Consider the following 13,986-nt stretch of genomic DNA (forward strand, 5'->3'; position numbering starts at 1 on the left):
GAAAGGTCTAAGAATCAAAATGAATGGGTAAGGTCCACTGTATGGTAATAGAACGTAATGGTGGACATGGGACTAAAAGAACTATATCATCATTGGCAATATTAGTTTTAAGAGTATTCAAATATAATTAAAAGTGTTTTTTTGTTATTTCACACATTTGTTTAATGGGTAAAAAAAAGTATCCAGTTTTCTTTTTTTTTTTTTTTGCAGCGTTAACTTTTTAAAAATGGATGACATTTTCATTGCATAAATTGGAGAATATTAGTTATTCTTGTATCAGAGATGATTAGCACCGAAGGGCTGACAGTGGCGTAGACATTGACCACAAGCTTCTGGATACCCAAGATGACTGAGTTATTCACCAAAAACAGTATTGCCAATGATGACATAAGGTTCATCCAGTACATGACCCCGAAGAAACCCACCAGCAGCATAATTGTATGTGTGGCTCTTTCCTCTGGGGAGACTCTTGGGGAGAAGTTGGTGATATGAAGGTGCTGGGACCATCTATGAGGATTGAACAAGAGAATTACAATGTATGCGCTTGAACAAAGAACGATCCTTATAAAGGTGATATCATAAGATGTTTTCAGGGTGGAAAACAGTTCATGAATAATAGATTTCGTGGGGGAGAGTGAGCAAAGTTTGCTGAGAGACAGCAGTTGTGTCTGGTTCACATTGGAAGAAGCCACAGTGTAGAAGATCAGGTAACTTCTGCAAGACAAACTGTGGCACCATGAGAAGACAAAAATATAGATCACATAATTTGTGAATTTATGTTTAAAAGAGGACAAACAGGAGGTGCTAGGGCTGATGGTGATGGCTTGAGTCATGGTCAGAAAGCAGGTAGTATAGATGGAGAGACTCCTCCTCACCCTGTACATGTAGAAAAATACCTTATATTTGAGGTCATTCTGAGAAAACAGTGAGTTAAACAGGTCTGGAGACAACAATCACAGTACGATGAGGAGCATCATTATTTGGACAAGGGGTAAGTGACATGTGATCAGGTCAGTAGGCTCAGGTCTGTGATTCAGAAGTGTGAAGATGTGGAAGAAAACGAGAAAAAAGTTGGCTGAAAGTCCAATGCCAGCTTGAAAAAAAAAAACACATTATTTAATGGTAAAAATAAGGGAACAGAGATGGTCTTAATGGCATAAGTAATAGTTTTGTATATCTGGGAAAAAATAAACTACTTATCACCAATGTTCTTTCTTCAGGAGTCAAAATCCTCACAGCCATCAGGGTTTTCACCTCATTATTTTTAGTAATTGCCTCAGCAATATTTTCTACACCAAATGACTTTAATATATATCAAACACCAACACACTCACAGTCATGCCTACATAAGGTTTCCATTATGAATATTCCTATTGTACCCAGGTCCTCCTCTTTGCAAAACATTTTTCCCGTTTTCTGTTAACTTAATATTTAGCACCCATGACATTTATGTGCATATAAAATCCTTAAAAAAGATAGTTATAAGGAAAACTGAATTATTTTTTTTTACAAATAGAAAAGACTAATCTAAGCAAATAATGGGAAAAAAAGTAATTTCCGAATTGAGTTTTTGTCTCATTGCATCACTTTGATTTTTTCTAACTTTCTTATTCTCCCAAGTTTGTGGTCCATTGTGATTATATGTGACACATTTTAACAATCCCATATATTTCTGTATTTTACTTTATTTATTTTATTTTTTTAATGTTTGTTTATTTTAGCGAGAGAGATAGACTGAGCAGAGGGGGCGGGGCAGAGAGAGAGTGAGAGAGAGAGAGACAGAACATGAAGCAGTCTCCAGGTACCAAGCTGTCAGCACAGAGCCTGATGTGGGGTTCGAACCCACGAACCATGAGATCGTCACCTGAGCTGAAGTCAGCCGCTTAACTGACTGAGCCACCCAGCCTCCCCTAATTTCTGTATTTTTAAACAAGGATATTAGTAATCTTGCCAGCCTCCATAAACTTATATTCCATTTTCCATTAAATCCAAAATATTTCCAGGTTCTGGCGATAAAGACACAAAAATAGTTGTGGGAAGAGAATTATTCTCCTTAACTCAACCCTATCAAAATTATCTTCTCACAACTACAAATTGATTCTCTCCCAGTTTAATTTCCATTCCAGAGATCTCTAATGTAAATTATTTTCATCTCAGGAGTTAAATGCTAGTCCAACTATCAATTTTCAAAAGGATAAAAACAACATTTATCTAGTGTGTTACACTCATGAAGTTGCATAGAAATAACTATGTATTAATTCCTTTTTTTTGAAACTTTACTTAATATAGGTCTATATCCATATGCCTTGAAAAATACTTAGGGTATCAAGAGTAAAATATTTCCTCTAAAATATCTCAAATCATAATTTTTACAAAGTCTGTAACTGAATAATTTTACACCTAAAATTTTATATTATTTTTCTGGAAGCAGGCATAATTATTTTATCAATATGATTTAATGCATGATTTACAAAATTTAAGCTGTATGGTGCAGTATAATGAAAGACCATCACAATTACAGATTACTCTGAGGTGGAAAAATGTTCAATTATATATTCAAAGCATTTATAACTATACTGGTCAATACATATAAATACATGAGACAATACAGAAATGTTTGCTATTAATGTTATTGGCTCATGCTTGGAAATTAATGTCTGAGGTTGAACATTTTCTAAAATTGCCTCTCAAGCAGGAGTTTATAAAGGACACATTTTGTAGTGGATTTAATGGATTTTACATTTCTTCATAAGCCTGACCTAAAAAGGGACACATTTACCCTATATATAAGAACTAAACAACTGATAAACGCCACCAAAATACATCTGCAACCTCAGCATTGATGGGTTCTATTTTTACGTGGTATACAGGAAAAGCCAGAGGAAAGCATTCATTTAGCGGCACAATGCTTTCCACATTAAAAGGATCATGCTTCAGTACCATAACAGAATATATGGGCATAAGAGACTTACAGATAAGTTTACTTATTAACAATATATCTGAATCATTTTATTAATATACCACACATAGCTTATGGCACATCGTGTAGAGAGATAAATAAAGTTACATAAATAAGAACTCTAATACTTTTTTAAAATTTCTAATTAATTAATTAATTTTTGTATATATAATTTATTGTCAAATTGGTTTCCATACAACACCTAGTGCTCATCCCAACAGGTGCCCTCCTTAATGCCCATCACCCACTTTCCCCTCTCCCCCACCCCCCACCATCAATCCTGGAGGCAAACCATAAGAGACTCTTAAATACTGACAATATATATTTTTTTTAAATCTCACACCAAGTTCTCTCCACTTTTTGCTTTCTAATTCATATCTTTAATTTGGTAAATGACTATGTCACTGACAAAATCTTTGATCTTCTGGATCATCAAATGTTATGTTTCTCCAGTGAGGCTCTTCAGCTCAATAAGCCTGAGTCTGGACAAGAAACTAATTATGGTTCCCATGGATTAGGGTGTAAAGTGTAACTTCATTCAGTACAAATTGTGAAAATTTAATTTAACTTCTAGAACCAAACAACTGATAGTTGTCATCAAGATATCAGAAGGTCATCTTTGAGGAGGGAAGATGGCGGCGTAGGAGGACGCTGGGCTCACTGCGCATCCTGCTGATCAGTTAGATTCTACCTACACCTGCCTAACTAACCCAGAAAACCACCAGAAGACTAGCAGAATGGAGTCTTCGGAGACAAGTGCTGACGAGAGGCCCAAGGAAGAGGGTAGGAAGGGCGGAGAGGCGGTGAGCGCTGCACGTACTGGCGGGAGGGAGCCGGGGCAGAGGGGCAGCCTGCCAGCCAAGCAGAGCCCCTTAGTCTGGTTTGCAAAAGCAGAGGGCCGGACGGAGTGTGTTCTGGCAGCAAGCGGGACCTAGCATCTGGGAGGTCATAAGTTAACAGCTCTGCTCAGAAAGCTGGAAGGCTGGAGGACAAAGGGAGGGAGAGTTGCTGAGCCTCGGGACAACAGAGCTCAGTTTGGTGGGGAACAAAGGCGCTTGCCAGCGCCATCTCCCTCGCCCATCCCCCAGCCAAAATCCCAAAGGGAACCAGTAACTGCCAAGGAACTTGCTCGCTCACCCAACGCTGTGCAAACACCCAACACTGTGCTTCTGTGGAGCCAAACCTCTGGCTGCGGATCTGACTCCCTCTCGCTGCCACAGGGCCCCTCCTGAATTGGATCACCCAAGGAGATGCGAGCTAAGCCTGCCCCACCTGCCCCTGTGCACCTTGCCTACCCACCCCAGCTAATACGCCAGATCCCCAGCACCACAAGCCTGGCAGTGTGAAAGTAGCCCAGATGGGCCATGCCACCCCACAGTGAATCCCGCCCCTAAGAGAGGGGAAGAGAAGGCACACACCAGTCTGACTGTGGCCCCAGCAGTGGGCTGGGGGCAGACATCAGGCCTGACTGTGGCCCCACCCACTAACTCCAGTTATACACCACAGCACAGGGAAAGTGCCCTGCAGGTCCGCACCACTCCAGGGACTATCCAAAATGACCAAAGGGAAGAATTCCTCTCAGAAGAATCTCCAGGAAATAACAACAGCTAATGAACTGATCAAAAAGGATTTAAATAATATAACAGAAAGTGAATTTAGAATAATAGTCATAAAATTAATCGCTGGGCTTGAAAACAGTATAGAAGACAGCAGAGAATCTCTTGCTACAGAGATCAAGGGACTAAGGAACAGTCAGGAGGAGCTGAAAAACGCTTTAAACGAAATGCAAAACAAAATGGAAATGACGGCTCGGATTGAAGAGGCAGAGGAGAGAATAGGTGAACTAGAAGATAAAGTTATGGAAAAAGAGGAAGCTGAGAAAAAGAGAGAAAAAATAATCCAGGAGTATGAGGGGAAAATTAGAGAACTAAGTGATACACTAAAAAAAAATAATATACGCATAATTGGTATCTCAGAGGAAGAAGAGAGAGGGAAAGGTGCTGAAGGGGTACTTGAAGAAATAATAGCTGAGAACTTCCCTGAACTGGGGAAGGAAAAAGGCATTGAAATCCAAGAGGCACAGAGAACTCCCTTCAGACATAACTCGAATCTATCTTCTGCACGACATATCATAGTGAAACTGTCAAAATACAAGGATAAAGAGAAAATTCTGAAAGCAGCAAGGGATAAACGTGCCCTCAATATAAAGGGAGACCTATAAGACTCGTGACTGACCTCTTTTTTGAAACTTGGCAGGCCAGAAAGGCTTGGCACGATATCTACAGTGTGCTAAACAGAAAAACTATGCAGCCGAGAATCCTTTATCCAGCAAGTCTGTCATTTAGAATAGAAGGAGAGATAAAGGTCTTCCCAAACAAAAACTGAAGGAATTTGTCACCACGAAACCAGCCCTACAAGAGATCCTAAGGGGGATCCTGTGAGACAAAGTACCAGAGACATTGCTACAAGCATAAAACATACAGACATCACAATGACTCTAAACCCGTATCTTTCTATAATAACACTGAATGTAAATGGATTAAATGCGCCAACCAAAAGACATAGGGTATCAGAATGGATAAAAAAACAAGACCTATTTGCTGTCTACAAGAGACTCATTTTAGATCTGAGGACACCTTTAGATGGAGAGTGAGGGGATGGAGAACTATTTATCATGCTACTGGAAGCCAAAAGATAGCTGGAGTAGCCATTCTTATATCAGACAAACTGAACTTTAAATTAAAGGCTGTAACAAGAGATGAAGAAAGGCATTATATAATAATTACAGGGTCTATCCATCAGGAAGAGCTAACTATTATAAATGTCTATGTGCCGAATACCGGAGCCCCCAAATATATAAAACAGTTACTCATAAACATAAGCAACCTTATTGATAAGAATGTGGTAATTGCAGAGGACTTTAACACTCCACTTACAGAAATGGATAGATCATCTAGACACACGGTCAATAAAGAAACAAGGGCCCTGAATGTTACATTTGATCAGAGGGACTTGACAGATATATTTAGAACTCAGCATCCCAAAGCAACAGAACATACGTTCTTGTCAAGTGCACATGGAACATCCTCCAAGATAGATCATATACTGGGTCACAAAACAGCCCTTGATAAGTATACAAGAATTGAAATTATACCATGCATACTTTCAGACCACAATGCTATGAAGCTTGAAATCAACCACAGGAAAAAGTCTGGAAAACCTCCAAAAGCATGGAGATTAAAGAACACCCTACTAGAGAATGAGTGGGTCAAACAGGCAATTAGAGAAGAAAATAAAAAATATATGGAAACAAACGAAAATGAAAATACAACAATCCAAACGCTTTGGGATGCAGCAAAGGCAGTCCTGAGAGGAAAATACATTGCAATCCAGGCCTATCTCAAGAAACAAGAAAAATCCCAAATACAAAATCTAACAGCACACCTAAAGGAAATAGAAGCAGAACAGCAAAGTCAGCCTAAATCCAGCAGAAGAAGAGAAATAATAAAGATCAGAGCAGAAATAAACAATATAGAATCTAAAAAAACGGTAGAGCAGATCAACGAAACCAAGAGTTGGTTTTTCTGAAAAAATAAACAAAATTGACAAACCTCTAGCCAGACTTCTCAAAAAGAAAAGGGAGATGACCCAAATAGATAAAATCATGAATGAAAATGGAATGATTACAACCAATCCCTCAGAGATACAAACAATTATCAGGGAATACTATGAAAAATTATATGCCAACAAATTGGACAACCTGCAAGAAATGGACAAATTCCTAAACACCCACACTCTTCCAAAACTTAATCTGGAGGAAATAGAAAGCTTGAACAGACCCATAACCAGCAAAGAGATTGAATCAGTTACCAAAAATCTCCCAATAAATAAGAGTCCAGGACCAGATGGCTTCCCAGGGGAGTTCTACCAGACGTTTAAAGCAGAGATAATACCTATCCTTCTCAAGCTATTCCAAGAAATAAAAAGGGAAGGAAAACTTCCAGACTCATTCTATGAAGCCAGTATTACTTTGATTCCTAAACCAGACAGAGACCCAGTAAAAAAAGAGAACTACAGGCCAATATCCCTGATGAATATGGATGCAAAAATTCTCAATAAGATACTAACAAATCGAATTCAACAGCATATAAAAAGAATTATTCACCATGATCAAGTGGGATTCATTCCTGGGATGCAGGGCTGGTTCAACATTCACAAATCAATCAACGTGATACATCACATTAATAAAAGAAAAGAGAACTATATGATCCTGTCAATCGATGCAGAAAAGGCCTTTGACAAAATCCAGCACCCTTTCTTAATAAAAACCTTTGAGAATGTCGGGATAGAAGGAACATACTTGAACATCATAAAAGCCATTTATGAAAAGCCCACAGCTAACATTATCCTCAATGGGGAAAAACTGAGAGCTTTTTCCCTGAGATCAGGAACATGACAGGGGTGTCCACTCTCACCGCTGTTGTTTAACATAGTGTTGGAAGTTCTAGCATCAGCAATAAGACAACAAAAGAAAATCAAAGGCATCAAAATTGGCAAAGATGAAGTCAAGCTTTCACTTTTTGCAGATGACATATTATACATGGAAAACCCGATAGACTCCACCAAAAGTCTGCTAGAACTGACACATGAATTCAGCAAAGTTGCAGGATACAAAATCAATGTACAGAAATCAGTTGCATTCTTATACACTAATAATGAAGCAACAGAAAGACAAATAAAGAAACTAATCCCATTCACAATTGCACCAAGAAGCATAAAATACCTAGGAATAAATCTAACCAAAGAAGTAAAAGATCTGTATGCTGAAAACTATAGAAAGCTTAAGAAGGTAATTGAAGAAGATATAAAGAAATGGAAAGACATTTCCTGCTCATTGATTGGAAGAATAAATATTGTCAAAATGTCAATACTACCCAAAGTTATCTACACACTCAATGAAATCCCAAACAAAATTGCACCAGCATTCTTCTCGAAACTAGAACAAGCAATCCTAAAATTCATATGGAACCACAAAAGGCCCCGGATAGCCAAAGTAATTTTGAAGAAGAAGACCAAAGCAGGAGGCATCAAAATCCCAGACTTTCGCCTCTACTACAAAGCTGTCATCATCAAGACAGCATGGTATTGGCACATAAACAGACACACAGACCAATGGAATAGAATAGAAACCCCAGAACTAGACCCACAAACGTATGGCCAACTCATCTTTGGCAAAGCAGGAAAGAACATCCAATGGAAAAAAGACAGTCTGTTTAACAAATGTTGCTGGGAGAACTGGACAGCAACATGCAGAAAGTTGAAACTAGACCACTATCTCACACCATTCACAAAAATAAACTCAAAATGGATAAAGGACCTGAATGTGAGACAGGAAACCTTCAAAACCCTAGAGGAGAAAGCAGGAAAAGACCTCTCTGACCTCAGTCGTAGCAATTTCTTACTCGACACATCCCCAAAGGCAAGGGAATTAAAAGCAAAAATGAACTACTGGGACCTTATGAAGATAAAAATCTTCTGCACTGCGAAGGAAACAACCAACAAAACTAAAAGGCAACCAACGGAATGGGAAAAGATATTCGCAAATGACATCGGACAAAGGGCTAGTATCCAAAATCTATAAAGAGCTCACCAAACTCCACACCCGAAAAACAAATAACCCAGTGAAGAAACGGGCAGAAAACATGAATAGACACTTCTCTAAAGAAGACATCCGGATGGCCAACAGGCACATGAAAAGATGTTCAACGTCGCTCCTTATCAGGGAAATACAAATCAAAACCACACTCAGATATCACCTCACACCAGTCAGAGTGGCCAAAATGAAGAAATCAGGAGACTATAGATGCTGGAGAGGATGTGGAGAAACGGGAACCCTCTTGCATTGTTGGTGGGAATGCAAATTGGTGCAGCCACTCTGGAAAGCAGTGTGGAGGTTCCTCAGAAAATTTAAAATAGACCTACCCTATGACCCAGCAATAGCACTGCTAGGAATTTACCCAAGGGATTCAGGAGTACTGATGCATAGGGGCACCTGTACCCCAATGTTTATAGCAGCACTCTCAACAATAGCCAAATTGTGGAAAGAGCCTAAAAGTCCATCGACTGATGAATGGATAAAGAAATTGTGGTTTATATACACAATGGAGTACTACGTGGCAATGAGAAAGAACGAAATATGGCCCTTTGTAGCAACATGGGTGGAACTGGAGAGTGTGATGCTAAGTGAAATAAGCCATACAGAGAGAAACAGATACCATATTTTTTCACTCTTATGTGGATCCTGAGAAACTTAACAGAAACCCATGGGGGAGGGGAAGAAAAAAAAAGAGGTTAGAGTGGGAGAGAGCCAAAGCATAAGAGACTGTTAAAAACTGAGAGCACCTGAGGGTTGATGGGGGGTGGGAAGGAGGGGAGGGTGGGTGATGGGTATTGAGGAGGGCACCTTTTGGGATGAGCACTGGGTGCTGTATGGAAACCAATTTGACAATAAATTTCATATTTTGAAAAAAAAGGTCATCTTTTTTCTCTTTAATTTAAACTTAATGATGTGTTTTCTGTTTTTAAAAAATAGCCTATAGCTCCACGATGTAAGGATGTTAGGATTTGCAATAATATAGTAATGACCCAGAAGAATTCGAACAAAATTAATCCATGGCTGTCATCTATAGATGGCTTGAGTGCAAAATATAATTGGATCCAAACTGATACATTGAGAACTTAAAATCAGATGTGCATCTGATAATTTACTATGTGACAATAATGGGCTGGACGATCTAAGTGACTTGCATCTGATCCCTCACAGAAGGCAAAATGCAGGTCAAATTTATGCTCTTGCATTGAATTTTACCCAGCCTATAATAAATATTGGAAGTCCCAGAGTATGTACACATTACCAGGTAATGGTGGGGAAAATAACACTGTCACTTGTAACAGACAGAAGACCGATCATAAAGTCTATAGGTTTAGATCAGCTGTCTGGAGTAAAGAGGACAATAAGAAAGAAAAAAATACATAAATTTCAAGAACTTAAGGGCTATTTTGTGTAGATGAAAATGCTTTTTGAAGTAACAGAATTTTGTAACATCTGTTTTACCAAATTTTTAATAATCCAATTTTAAATTTGCATTATTTTATGAAGTACAAGATATTGGAACACTCACTTCCCGTTATAGTTTTCAGAATATTACCTGTGCAATAAAATATTATGTTTGTTTGGGGCGCCTGGGTGGCTCAGTCGGTTAAGCATCCAACTTCAGCTCAGGTCAGGATTTCGCGGTCCGTGAGTTCGAGCTCCGCGTCGGGCTCTGGGCTGATGGCTCAGAGCCTTGAGCCTGCTTCCAATTCTGTGTCTCCCTCTATCTCTGCCCCTCCCCTGTTCATGCTCTGTCTCTCTCTGTCTCAAAAATAAATAAAACGTTAAAAAAATTAAAAAATATATTATGTTTGTGTTATTACTATACAAATAAAAAGTATCATTTTAGCGATCAATCTCATATTATATGAACAGCATTGTGTACTCTATGACTGGACATCGTAACACATAAAGTGATTGTTGGAATTGCAGGTAACTAAATGAGGGGATATTTTTTTGTTCAGTGGCAATAGGTTTCTACCTGAGAAGTACAGCTGCCAATTTCAGGAAAAGGAAACACCGTTCTCATTAAAATTAATTCCATAAGAATTTATTTTTAAAAAAGGTACAAGTCCCAAATTAATAAATATAAGAATCGGAAGTCATTGAATAACTGAAATGCATGTAGTAGTCTGGCAATGGATCTTAGAGTAGGGTAAAGCTGAAACCACTATGTTTGCTGACAAGGAGATTTGTAACTTCAAGATATTTAATTCTTAGTTTCCCTGGGGAAAATCATAAGAAGGAAATATCACTGCAGAATTAGGAGACAGAAAAAATGCTGGAAGAGTTTTATCAGAAATATCATGCAATAAATTTTGGAAAAATGTAAAAATCTTGGTGGTGTGCCTTTGTGGCCATCACAACAGAGGATGACAGAAAAGCATAACACTTTTTTATTCCAAGATCTTGCAAAGTATTTTATCATTGTGACTCTGTTCCACAAAGTAATCAAAGGGAGTCACATCAAGTGTATAGAAAAATTAACATGTAGGGATATCACCAATTTTGAAACTGGAATTTGGAGGAGTATATTCTGTTTTCTAAGTATGTTAATTAGAATCAGTCAAGCTGTCTCTTTCTTGACATAATCCTCCCTAATTGCATGAAGGGTAGACTTTTTTTACATGAGTTCTCTCTTGAAATCTTAACATTTTCTTATATCCAGAGGCATAGAGGTTTTTACTGTTTGAAATCCGAGAGAGCTTGATGTCCTCATGCAAATAGGCAATGACATTTATCATCATATCTTTCTCTATCCTACACCAATTCTTTCTCATACTTTTAGAGCATACACACTGGAAGACACTATGCCAAATGAATTCACTTACTGTAGTTATGGATTTTAATAATAAAATTATAGTTTACCTGCACATTTGTCAGTAAAAGTTCCAATGAACAAATAACAATTTGAAGTGTTCAGAAGAAACAGCATGGTCACAATATTTAGAAAATAAATTTTATCACAAGATAATGCTTTGTCTTTCCATTTTGCCCAACTGTTGCTCTGTTCTTAATCTATCTCAACAAAATTAATGTAAAGGACATCTTATGATTTACTATATTTAAAATATGTAAACAGAATTTATTTTAGGAAATAATGGAATTTGAAACCATGCAGACTAAGCATTCTTGTATTATTCATGTATGAATATTCATCATATCATGTACTATCTTCATTATTTCTGCAAATATTATATAAGTGCCAGAAAGTGGAATTCCCAGATCAATTTTTTGTAAACAGGAAAATTTGGCCATGTTAGAACCCACTATAAAGGAATAAAATAAAATATTTACATTAATATGCTAATATATAATTCATGTAAAAATGTTTAAAACATCATTTTTATGACCTAATAATTGTAATGAGTCCCAAAATGTTAAAAATGATTTAACAGAACAAAGTATAACTGTCATTTTGAGTTATTTCAGATTCCTTATATATTAAAACACATAATAACACCCAAACACATAAACTGAGAAAAAAAATGGTATAATAAGAAAAAGAGAAAATAAATTCCAGTTCAAAATATATCAAAAATTATAAAAATTATTCCAAAAATCTAAACGTTGTTAACCTCCCATGATTCATAAAATTGGTGTTTTAGTCTTATAACGTCTGCTGTATCTAAGTATGCTTTGCTGGAAAATGCCTGGAATTATAAGGAAGTTATAGTACTTTGTTAAGAATATCCTGTCTCATCCCATCACCCACCTGCTTCTTGAGCAGTCTCGGTTAATGAGCCTGAGGAATAGACCCTCACCAGACTGTCTTTGGGGTGAGTCTGTTTGTGAGATGTGTCCCACATTATACTGTTAAAAGAGAAAGAGTCCATTAGATCATCTCCCTTCAGGTCCATAATTATCATGTCACCTGTAGAACTAGAACAAGCCCTGGCTTAGAAATGCTATACTTGGAGCCACGAAAGGGAAACTAAACTTATTTCACTCCTGGGCAAGAACAGACAAGGAGCAGTTGCTTTCCCAAATTTTCCATGTATGATCTCATTTTGCATGGCCACCTTGTCCCGGCAGATTGTATTGTTTTGGTTACTGTCAACAAAAAATAATCAAGCATCCTAATTTCAAAAGAAGTAGAATACCATGGAAGATTCTCCAGGATACCACACTAATTTAAGTGATTCCAAGTGTCTTTTACATGTTTCCCAACTGGTCTCTATTTTAGGGCAAAACTAAACTACAAGCTCATTTGAGGAATTAGGAAAATGTCCTCTCCTCCTGACCCGTACTGGGTAAAATCTTGTCCTCCTAAGAACACAGCTCTGGGAGGAAAAAGCAATCTGGCATGGGGAGAAAAATTCGGGCTGTTTTTCACTCCTCTACCCATTTTTCCAGGGGAACTTATAGGTGGCAGAAAGGACAGCTCCATCCAAGCAGAGATGGCGGTTGGAATATGAAATGTCTGTGCAAAGATATCTTACTTTGATATGAAGCGTCAGGATCTCGTGGTGGTGTGTTATGCCTGGCCCATAACTTAGTCCGTTCTGATGCTTGTACCCAACAGGTTGTTTTATGTCACACACTCCGTATTAGACCAAACACTCCTTAGCAACTGCCATTTCTATTTTTTTGTCTGTGACATGGATCAACTCCATCTTTATTATAACTAACTTTAACCTTAACACTAACCATAGTTATGACTGACACGTTTCTGTTCCCTTTCTTATCAAAACATCATTTTTCTTAAATTGGTGACATTTGTATTTCTAAAGTTATGAATATATGAATAGGATACCAGTTCTTAGCCTGTTGAACTCAACATAGTATACTTCTCACAAATCATTTTGTGCTTCTCCAAAAAAAAAAGTTCATTTGACATGAGAAATACTTGTTTTACAGTATTCTACAGTCTAAAATTACAATTATTTCTGCCATCAAAATCCAGCCCAATCTATTATTTGCCACTATCACTACGACATTGTCGAATCCAGGACAATTTCTTAGGTCTAGTATTTGTTACCATCTTGAAATCTCTTTAAACTCCTTCTTTTAAATTTTTTTGTATAGAGCTTTTGGGTTGTAAACTGGACCCTGTACTCACAGAGGACAAGAGATAAGAAAAAGAAAAAAAATAGGCAGAACAGTACAGATTGGTAGGTGGAAGATTTAATAAGCAGTAGCACATACAAAGTTCAGTTAGGTTGGCTGCAAGAAGAGTAGATGAGTAGATCTCTGGATCCTCTCACCAAAATCTTGAAGTTTACATAGCACATGACTGGGCTCAGTCATGAACACCATCCAGATGGTCTCAAATACACTTTACTCTCCAAGGCTATGGTCCTTGAAATAGCTCCCACCATAGGATTGGTGTAGCATATAACTTCCAAAGACAGGGGAAAGGGTGAGGATTCTC

At 37.7% G+C, this 13,986-nt stretch overlaps 1 pseudogene; it reads right to left on the reverse strand.

The window, feature by feature from the left end:
- Positions 1 to 239: 239 nt before the first annotated feature.
- The window catches only part of LOC144614925 (vomeronasal type-1 receptor 90-like), a 47,177-nt pseudogene continuing 33,430 nt past the window's right edge, over positions 240 to 13,986 (reverse strand).

This window comes from Panthera onca, chromosome F1 (genome assembly GCF_046562875.1).
Source record: "Panthera onca isolate mPanOnc1 chromosome F1, mPanOnc1 haplotype 2, whole genome shotgun sequence".
Lineage (NCBI taxonomy): Eukaryota > Metazoa > Chordata > Mammalia > Carnivora > Felidae > Panthera > Panthera onca.